Here is a 9,417-nt window from a genome sequence, read left to right as displayed (position 1 = left end):
AAGGTCCTTTATACTCTAAGGCAACAGTCCTCAACCCTGGGCCACAGAACGGTCGTTTGGTACCGGGCCATGTTTTCATCGGTTTTAATCATTTTTTGGGTGGTTTTTTTTTTTTTTTTACATTTGGTTTCCCTGCGTCTTTTCCCGTGTATTATGAATAAATCTTCCTTTTTTGGTACCAGTACTGGTTTTATTTTGTTGTATTTATCCGCAACACCTTAAAGGCCAGTCCGTGAAAATAAACCAGTCTGTAGGGCAACAATGGTTGGGGATCGCTGCTTTAAGGTAAAGACCCTACAATAATACAGAGAATCAGATGACCCCTATGAACAAGCACTTTGGCGACAGTGGGAAGGAAAAACTCCCTTTTAACAGAAAGAAACTTCCAGCAGAAGCAGCTGAGGATGGTTGTACAGAAGGAGTCTTTTAATTGTTGGGCTTTCACTCTATATAAGTGTACATGTCATAGATGCCTGGGCCTTGATGTGATTTTTATTTCCGCTCATTACACAGAGTGTAGGATTCCTCAGTCTGCCACATTAAAACTACTTTTGGTTTCATTTTTGTTAAAGTTAAATACACATTCAGTTTCTTTGATTCATTCATTTTATGACAGTTCAGTGTTTTTTACATGATGACACGCACAGCAGCTCTGCTCCTTCCTGGTTTAACAAAGGAGGAGGATGAGGGTGGAGCTGGGTGAAATCCAGAGGCCTGACAAAAAACAACCATCTGCTGTCAAACCAACTATCGGCTTCTCTCATTTATTTCCACCAATCATTATGACCTCAGTCTGCTTTTACCTGGGCTGGATATAATTATCGGTAACGACGATGATGCCCACAGAGACATGTAGCTGCCTGCACTCTCAGCAGTTTGGCTCATAGTTCACATTGTGCACACACTTTGTTTAGTGCTGACAACAGAGGCAGGGCCAGGCTTTCAGCACGAAAGGTCCTTCTATTTGGAAATCCAGTCTCTGGAAGGGAGATTTTGTTGTCTGAGCCTGTGGGTAGGAGTTGGTTAATGTCCACCCATTTAAAGATTTTCCACTGTTTTTAAGCAGCCAAAGAGGTCAAGGCCAACTTGTGATTTTACGGCGCAAGAATTAACTTAAAAGGTATTATTTTAGTATCTCCATATACATGCATTTATTTCTAAAGCTTGGTTTCACTTACAGTCAGTTAATTCATTAAATATTTGAATTTTGGAAAGATCACAATCTAAAGTGAGAATATATGAGAATCAGGTGGAAGACAAACAAGAGTAAATGGCTGGCCGAGACGATATAATGATTCTCATGTGGAAATGTGAGCAGACTGCGGCGTCAAACGAGTCGTTTTGAACTTGCCCAGGACATCTGACCTTTGACCTGGAGTCGCTTCACCTGTTTCAGCCCCCCTGACCTCTTTTGTGTTGTGTTTTTTTGTGATCGTGAGAGTCCAAAGAGAATCAAAGCAAAGCTTTGTCTGCATTTCCCAGGAAGTTTCTCAATTTGCTGCTTTAGATCTTTATGAAAAATATAAACCTGCTATTTCCTCACAAAGCTGCCGATCAGAAAACCTTTGCCGATAAATGCAATTGATTGACAGAAACTAAAATGCGGAGCTGTTTCATGCACATGATGCACATGTTTATCACAGAATTCAGCAACAGTGTGGTTTCTTAAATGAAAAGGAAAACTAGTCGGTGCTCTAAAATTAGTAATTGTGCTTATTTAAGAGTTTTTATATGATCAGACCTGTTTTCACATCTTTAAGGTGGTAAAGGAAGTAATCTTTTACTCGCATCAAACATTTGGTTTGCAGCTAATGAGCTGTGCATGCTTGCGGGTGGTACAAGTTTATTTAACATCATGACAATGTAATTAAAAGAAAGGGATTTTTGGGGAGAACACATTGTTATCAAGCCTGCTGTGTCAGAGCTGTTAAAAGGCAAACGAGGCATTTGTGAATTCCACTGATAAATGTACAAGTTAATGTGAAGAAATCATTAGTTAAAAGAATGAGAACACAGCTTTTATTTAATTATGTAAACGCATGCCCTGGGAAGCATTTTGAAAATTACTCCCAGATTGAATCTTTTTATTTCTCCTAAGGATTTGTGGCTGTCCACCTGAACTGGAAAGTGTTATTAATTTGCATTTTATTTGCCAATTTTCTCCAAATTGAGTATGTTTGGATTAGACACCTAGTTTCTGTCATAATTGTAAGAACAAGTGGCCTCAAGAGCAAAAACCAAGCAGAGCGATGCAAGTTTACCTCATTACATTAACAGAATCTACATGAAAGCAGGGGTTGAAGTGTGTGCAACATGGAGAAAAGATGGTCCTGGCTTCAACAGACATAATGATTTGTTTTGCGAGGCTATAATCTGCTAACCTGTGCTGCTGCTCCAATAACCACTCTTGTTAACTCGTTGTTGGTTTTGTTTAAGGAAGTTCAGCAGAGAGGGAATCCTATCTCCCTCTATCCACCCCCACTCCCCACCCCACCCCCGGGAAATATGGCGAGTCTACACTCAACTAGAAGACTTATTTTGTGACAGTTTGTGTGTAGGGTGATGTTAGTTATAGTGCTTAATTTGTGACATGCATTAGCCTGCCTATCAGATTTAATACCTTGTTAACTGATGGAAAATGCCATTCCAGCCCACTTTAACCCATGCAGGTAAATAAAGTCACCATTAACCTATCAGAGACTAGGTTAATGGTGTTTTAGTTATGGTATTATAGTAATGTTGATTGTATATTCTGGATGCTTTATATTGTAGCTTTATTAGAATTATTTTTTAATATTTAATGTATTTGCATGCTTTTATTTTGAAAGTATAGTTACTTCCTACCCACAACTTCAGCTCATTTACAGCTCAAGCAAACACGGGCGGCAACAAGTTTGAATTTATCTGTCTGGACTATCGTACGGAGGCTGTGGAGACGCTGCAGGTGGAGCAGAAAGGCAAGAATAGCGTCCTGGTTTTTGTGCTGTGACACAGAAGGAGAAGATACCAGTGGCAGACAGAGCTCAGACCTCTGTCCAAGCCTCCTTCATTAGTTACACCAGACTGGTGTTGGCTTGGCCAAGTGACTGTTGCCGTTTCTCTCGGCACAGGAGGTCAGAGTCTGGGATGGAAGACGTGTTGCTCCATGAGGGTGAACGCTCCACTGCCCTGCAAACCTTTACTGGACTTTTAGGGCTGTTTCAGGAGGCTCTGGGGACTCTTGGCGGTGAAGATTTTATCGTTCTGGTTAGATCCACTGTTGTAAATTTTGAAAATATATTTTTAGCATTTCATTTTATTCTTTTATTTGTCCCTGGCCAGGGCTGGGTTATAGCTTTATGGTTTTATTGCTGTTACTAGCGTCTCTGAATCCTTCTTTCCTCGCCACAGTCTTTGTTGCTCTTCATTTAATTGGAAAAATCTTCTCTTGTCCTTTTTCAGGAGGTCTGAGGAAAGAATTCAGATTAGAAAAATCTGTGGTTTAAGTTCTTGCTTTTTTTGAGTGCAGGTGAGGGAGGCAGTTGCAGAGGACTGTGCAAGTGAATAGACGAAGAATTGCCAGCTCTTTGTTTGCAGGTAAGGTAGGGAAGAAGATCCAGCCGAGGTAAAGAGCACAAAAAAGGAGGAGCAGAGAACAAGGTCAGAAAACTAGGAAGCACTCAGTAAAGAGAGCCACAGGTTTGCAAGCCTGATACCACCACAACGGTGACAACGGTCTGGCAAAGAGCAGAGGTTTTAGCTGGCCTTTTAACCTGAGAACTGGTGAGTAAATGAGAAAAGGGTGTGCAGGGTGGCTCAGAAAGTAGGGCAGCGCTTCTTCTTTGACCAGTCATAATCACAATCACAAAATTGCAGCTGCATCCAGTGTAAAGTTCACTGAGAGACAATGGAGGGAGCATCAAGGTGAAAACTTTGAGTAAGGCAGTTGGAGGTTAGTGTGAGCTACAAACCTGACCATCTGTTTTAGCTGCCTAACCCTAACTTGGCCAGGGCTGACCCCTCAGAGCCAACTTTAGACTCACCATCTCCGACAAACTCCCAGTGTGACAAAACTCAATGAAGTATAGAACTGTGCAAAACTCTTGAGCCCTCATTTGTTTTTGCTTCCAGGGAGCCAAAATGTAATTTTGAAGTGGGCTTGAGCAATAGTTCTTCAGGCTTGCAAAGTTTTTCTTTGGGTTTTTTTATTCATAGCAGTAACCTGAAGGCTGTTCCCAATAATTAGTTAATATTTTTACTTCTTCACCGCGTGCGGCTCCGGATACTGTAGCTCCTTCATTGTCAAACACTCACCTTAAAGGAGACAACTCGTGAGCTGGAGAGGAAATGGCGTCTCATTAATTTAGAAGATCATCTTCTAGCCTGGAAAAACAGTTTGCTGCTTTGTAAATTTTTACTTATCATTTTTAGAGCTGAAGAAAGTAGAGCTTCCACACTAGCCTGAACAAGCATGATGAGCATGTTGTGAGGGAACCACTTAACCCCTGCTACCATATGTATTTACCATCCTGACATATGACAGGGAGCCTGGAATACCCCCCTAGTGACCCACCGCCGGCTACAAAGCGATGTGTGATGACCAAATTGCTTTATTTGAGAAATTCATCAGCAAAACGATTTTAGTTTTCAGTTTCCACATGTGGGTCAGGGAGCTTTATAAGCCCCGGTTCACATGTGGCTGCTGTAAATCAGATCGCACTCACGCTCAGTTTCTGCTCAGTCATGGAAACGGGAGCATGACTGGGACAATTACAGGAAGGCAAGGGCACAGCCTCACTAACCTCCACATAAAACCCCCTCTATTACAAGAGGATGAAATCCTTATTTTCAGAGGCTCTTTGATGGAGTGTCAAGTTGCAGAGCAGTTGCACTGCCCTTCCTGCAGCAGTGGCTGAAACACTCCCAGATCCTCTGGAATCTTTGGATGACACTGGAAACGGGTCAGCGGAGTCTAAAAATGGACGTAAACCCTCCGACAGTTATTGTCTCCTGTCCATCACACCCTTTTTCCCTTCTCTCACAGAAGCAACATGACAGCTGGTTGCAGGGAATGCGCACATTACAGAGGTCAGCATGGTTAAGAACCACACCGAACTGTGGGAAATCCTTGGGCGGGAGGTTCTGAGAGCAGCTAATGGTCAAAAGCATCTGCCAGCTGGAAAACCAATAAAGATGAACGAAGATTCACTTTTTATTTCACTTTCTTTTTCAGGCTGTTCGGCACAATCAGTTTTTATTTCTCGGTCTTCCCATCATCGAGGGCATGATTTCTCAGTCTGTCCACTTTCTCAGCTGCTCATCAAGTCAGCCACAGTCTAGTTTTGGGTGCACCTAGTGACAAGAGTGTATCCCTGTGTGAGTTTTTACGACCATTTTAATGATATTTTAATGATATTATATATATGCACAGAAGCACAGGGGATCCCAGATTATGCAAAAGGAAACACTGCAACATTTAGATTAGATCAGTTTCGATTTCTTCTATTGCTACACCAGCACTACGGTGGAAGTTTTGTCTGAGTGGCGACACCTATCGTTAAAGACAACATCGTCAGTGATGGAATAAATGGTGACAGCGCTGTACGGGCACTACAGTTGGCTCCTGACTCAATCCATGCAGTGACCCGTCCCAGGGTATTCCTACTTAAAATCACAGACCAACAACCACACACTCACGTGCACATCTCCCACCACTTTAGAGCTTGTAGATAACCACAGGAATAGAGGACATTTACATGGCGCTTTTCTTGTTGTATTGACTGGAACTTCCTGTTGACGATACTTTATCTGCCTCTGTGGCTCAGGAAGTCACAGCAGGTCATCTACAAACTGGAAGGTTGGTGGTTTGATCCCTGGCTGCCCTGCATGGCAAAGTGTGCAAGAACCCTGCATGTGTTTAGCGATAGAAATAAGTGCTTGCATGTGTGTGATTGGTGAATGATGCATGTTGTCAAAAGTGCTTTGAGTCCACATGTAGAGAAGAAAAATGCTGTATAAGAGGCGGACATTTAAACACGTGGCTCCATAACCAGCTTTGGTGTATTGTTTATTAGCATTATGGTGAAACTGTAACCTCCCCTCACTCAGATGCTTTTGTGTCACAAACTTCAAACTACTTCAAACCAACAAACAAAAGACAAGAACAAACACGAGTTTGATTTGTGTCCTCAGTGTTTCTGAATTAACGCCGCCTCTTCGACCTTGTTTGGCTCTGGCGTGAGTTTACCTTTTAACTTATTTGCTCTCACCCTCCATTAGTCATTTGGGAGCCTTGGATATTTCCATGGTGGACAGCTGTGATCTAAATATACCGAGGGACTTCCTAACTTCAGGAAAAAGATAGAAGGAAGGGCCGGATTCAGGTCCTCCGGCAAATTTCCTGTAATCTTGTCCCTCGGTGACCAAAGAAAAACACGCGGTAAACATACTGGCAACATGCAGACGTCAGGGTCAAAGAGGTCACAGCCTGGTAGCTTTGGCGGTGTTTTACCCACCAGTTTGCTCACAGCTTTCAACCCCAGAGTGATAGTCTGTGTTTGCCCCTGCAGCAGCCCGCAGGCGTGTTCGACACGCAGCGCTGTTGTGGCGGCGTGGTGCACCTGTCTGACTGACATTTCTGCACGAACAACTGACAGCCCGTCCGAGCTGCTGCAGGCTCACAGACACACCCACAAATGTGGGCTGTGGCTCAACATTTCACCATTGCCGCTGCTAATCCGATGCAGGACTGAGCCGAGGCTTTAGCACAAGTATGCAATGCGGACGCGTCCTTCAGCAGCAGAAGGCTATATCTGAATGCTTCACTCCGTGGGCAGCTATTTTAATACTCTGGCCAGAAACACGAATAAAAGTCCAACATAAAAGTCATAAATGACGTTTGTCAGTAGGTTTGCAATCTTTTCACTTTGAGGAAAAGAGGACACTGAGGTGTTTTGTGATTTACTTTAAAATCTTACTGTTCATTTTTCCATTTGTGGAAGATAAAATTATTGCATTTTGCAAAGTAACTTTTTTATATATTCATATATTTCTCTGAGTTGTTGTGACAAGTAAGAATAACAGATGAGCAGCAGGAATGTAACTTCATACAGTTATACAGTTTATACTTCTATTACTGTAGTTTATATAAGTATTTGTGCATTATATGACCTGTTTGTACGGCACATACAGTAAAATACTTTGCTACTTTGTGATCGTGGCTCAAGAGTTGGGAGTTCGCCTTGTAATCGGAAGGTTGCCGGTTCGAGCCCCGTCTCGGTCGTTGTGTCCTTGGGGAAGACACTTCACCTACCGCCTACTGGTGTTGGCCAGAAGGGCCGATGGTGCGATATGGCAGCCTCGCTTCTGTCAGTCTGCCCCAGGACAGCTGACTGTAGCTTGCCTCCACCAGTGTGTGAATGGGTGGATGACTGGGTGTGTAAAGCACTTTGGTGTCCCTAGGGGGGACTAGTAAAAGCGCTATACAAATACAGGCCATTTACCATTTAGATTTGCTAGTACTGAAATGTGATTTTACAGTATACTATACAGTAACAGTTTCTTAGTGTAAAATATGTTATCATACTTGTGAAATGACTGAATATAAGTCAATATAAGTTTAACAGGGTAACATTTTCTGATGTTTGCAGCACTGTGATGTCCATAAACTGTTATTACTGTTGTATAATATAAGTACATGCTCTCATGTTGAATTCTGAATTCAGTTCATTATCTCTCTTGGAATTTAATAACAATTTTAATGCACAAAAATGTATCATATACAGTTACAGTTTAGTGTAACTGTGTTGTTCGCGGCATGTGTGCGTTTAGGGGAATGGCTGCAGGTAAGGGAAAGCAGCCAAGACAAAACAATGGAGTAGTGGTATAAAAACAATGATAATTTATTAATAGATTTCACAAAAAAGTCAAGTCTTTACAAAAAAGTATTGCCTTGAATTGTTGAGGCGATGCCATTTCATGCTTTTGCCATTATTTATGTTCTCATTCGTCCGAGTTTCAGTCTCTCCGCTTGTTTTGGAGCTCTCCGTTACAGGCCTCTGTTTTTTCTGACAGATTGAGATGAATTGTGTGAACGAGGAGCCTTGGGTCGCTCTGGGGACACCCTTGAGAGGTGTCAGCGTGACGCTTTCACCGGGAGCCGGGAACAATAGGCGGAACCAGCTGCTGCGGGAGTCGGTGTGACACAGTGGGGGAGCTGTTTACAAGCAAGCCGGCCGCTCGGCTCAGGCCGGACGTTGGCCAACGTCACCTCTACTAAAAGTTTATCGCAGCTCGGCCCTGCAGCGCTGCACTGACACATTTCAGCCTCCTCAGTCATTAAGACTTTATTCACTAAACCAGGTTTTTTCAGCACACCTGCTTTTCCACCGTGACTTTTTGTGCACTAAAACTCAAATAAACTGTCATGGAAACAAATGAATAAGTGTTTTCTAAACTTGAAAAGTCCAAAATGATGGAATTTATAACTTTCATCCATTGCACTTCTCCCTTTTGTTAGTTTTAGTTTAGTTTTGATTAAATTTGGCAACAGTAAAGTTCCACTTTAGGCTTCATGTGATGTTTTGAAGCATTATGGTGTAAAGTGAAAGAACCATGTTCTAAAAACAGCTGGGCTGACCTGCTGGATGTTAACCTCATCATCTTGAAAGCTAATCCCACGCATCAGTCTGAGTGACAGAATATTTGTGCTTCATGTTAAGCGCTGTTTTCTGATTGGCTGTATTGGAAAAGTGAAAGCTACTAGAGTTTGAATTGAAGGGCAGCGCTGCTGGGCTGCACATCAGTGCTCTGCCTCTGTGGTAATTTCCCCAAAGAGAAGTTTTAGTAAAATCTTACTCAATCTTGGTAAATCAACTCTGATTGCAACAAAGTAAGAGCTGACGCAGCTTCCTAGAAATGCATCTCTTTAAGGAAGTACTAACAGCCACTGTTGTCTCCTCTGACCTCTGCTTGCATGTGTCTGTACGAGTATTTCGTGGACTGGCAGCTGTGCCCCTTTACTGACAGGTAAATTATGAGTGCTGCCTTTCTCCTTAAGGCTTCATTCAAAAATAGTTCCTTATGAGCACGTGTCAGAGATACCCAGGCTTGAGTTACTCTGTTGGTGTTTCCCACCTTTCCTATTAACAGAATGATTCCCATTAAGGATCTCAAGTGGGAATAACAGAGTATTTGCACCTCCTGTTGCCCAGTTTTCCACAGCTACAAAAAGAAACACCTGCATGGTATCATATTGTTTTTTCCGAATCTCGCTGTGTAAATATTAGGGGAGGGTTGGGTTTAAACGTGCCACGTCAGTCACAGTGGAGTGATTATGACCTGGAAATAAGCTGTGTGCAGCCTCCAAACAAAGCCTGCTGAGTCATTACTGTGCCAATAGAGCGAGGTGGATTGAAGGAGGGTAAGGAAAGAGAGAGG

General features: G+C 42.6%; 1 long non-coding RNA gene across 1 annotated transcript; it reads left to right on the top strand.

The window, feature by feature from the left end:
- The first annotated feature begins 2,729 nt into the window (after positions 1 to 2,729).
- Positions 2,730 to 8,387, top strand: LOC120722867. The gene is made up of 3 exons (XR_005693624.1): positions 2,730 to 3,246; positions 3,509 to 3,576; positions 8,053 to 8,387. It is a non-coding gene; the product is annotated as an uncharacterized LOC120722867 (long non-coding RNA).
- The last annotated feature ends 1,030 nt before the right edge of the window (positions 8,388 to 9,417 follow it).

The sequence above is a fragment of the Simochromis diagramma genome, unplaced genomic scaffold (assembly GCF_900408965.1).
Source record: "Simochromis diagramma unplaced genomic scaffold, fSimDia1.1 OVJJ01000669.1, whole genome shotgun sequence".
Classification (NCBI taxonomy): domain Eukaryota; kingdom Metazoa; phylum Chordata; class Actinopteri; order Cichliformes; family Cichlidae; genus Simochromis; species Simochromis diagramma.
Note: the sequence above shows the minus strand (reverse complement) of the source record. Positions and strands in the feature narration are given on the sequence as shown.